Source organism: Bison bison, unplaced genomic scaffold, assembly GCF_000754665.1.
Source record: "Bison bison bison isolate TAMUID 2011002044 unplaced genomic scaffold, Bison_UMD1.0 scf7180017612041, whole genome shotgun sequence".
Classification (NCBI taxonomy): Eukaryota; Metazoa; Chordata; class Mammalia; order Artiodactyla; family Bovidae; genus Bison; species Bison bison.
Window position 1 is genome coordinate 1 of NW_011441286.1, and position 1148 is coordinate 1148.

The following is a 1148-nucleotide window of genomic DNA, read 5'->3' on the forward strand; positions in this document are numbered from 1 at the left end:
ACCTGACACAGAGCTAGAATTCAAAATTCATAGAGCTAAATGAGTAACTGATGAGTTCTGTGATCTCAGGCAACAAAAATCTCTTCTCTACGTCCTCCTCCTCCTCCTCCTTTGATATCACTGTCACCCTTGTTCACTGGACTACAGTCATACTGTCCATTTTCTTGTCCTCCTAAACAGTGAGCTTACTCCTGCCTCAGGGCCTTTGTACCTACTCTTTCCTCTGCCTGGATCACGCTTCCTCAGCTCTTTGCACAGCCATTCCATTCTCCTCAGTCAGGTCTTAAGCCAACTGTCATTTCTTCAGAGGCTTTCTCTTACCACCCTAACTAATGTTCCTCTCCTATCATTCACTCAATATATACTCCTGTTTTATTTTCTCTACCTATTGACTTATTACACTCTCCTTCACGAGAATAAAAAACACTCTACTAGAGATTCCTTGTCTTTTTTTTTTAAATAATTTATTTGTTTGGCTGTACCAGGTCTTAGTTGTGGCATGTGGGATATTAGATATTCATTGCAGCATGGTGGTTCTTTAGTTGCAGCTAGGGATCTAGTTCCCTGACCAGGAATTGAACCTGAGCCCCCTGCATTAGGGGTGCAAAGTCTTAACCACTGAACCACCAGGGAAGTCCCTCCTATGTCTGTCTTGTTCACCACTGTATTCCAATGCCCCAAAACATGTAGCTTATAGAAAACTCTCAACAAACATTTGAATAAATAAGACTGAAATAACTTTATATCAAAAGTTTCATTTATTCAACAAATATTTTGTATGCATCTATGAGGATTCAGGCTTTATTTCAAAGTGGTGGAGATTCAACTGAGAACAAAACAGACAAAATTCCTGCTTTCTTGGGGCTTGCCTTCTAGTGGGGAAACAAACAACAAATAAGATAGAAAGTGAGGTACATGCTGTATCTGATAGTAAGTTTTAAGGAGAAAAAGAGAGCAGTAAAGGAGGATATGAAGTGTATGTGGAGGGGCACACAAAAATGAGACTGAGCCATGAGGATATGCGGGGGAAGTGCATTCCAGAACAGGGTAAGTGGGACAGGAATGAAGGGGTTGGAGGCTAACACAGTAGGTGATAAGGTCAGGAGGTTAAGAAAATTCATATTGTATAGTGCCCTATCGACTAAACC

General features: G+C 40.9%; 1 non-coding gene across 1 annotated transcript; it reads right to left on the minus strand.

The window, feature by feature from the left end:
- Positions 1 to 560: 560 nt before the first annotated feature.
- On the minus strand, positions 561 to 633 carry TRNAR-CCU. The gene has a single exon. It is a non-coding gene; the product is annotated as a tRNA-Arg (tRNA).
- Positions 634 to 1148: the final 515 nt, after the last annotated feature.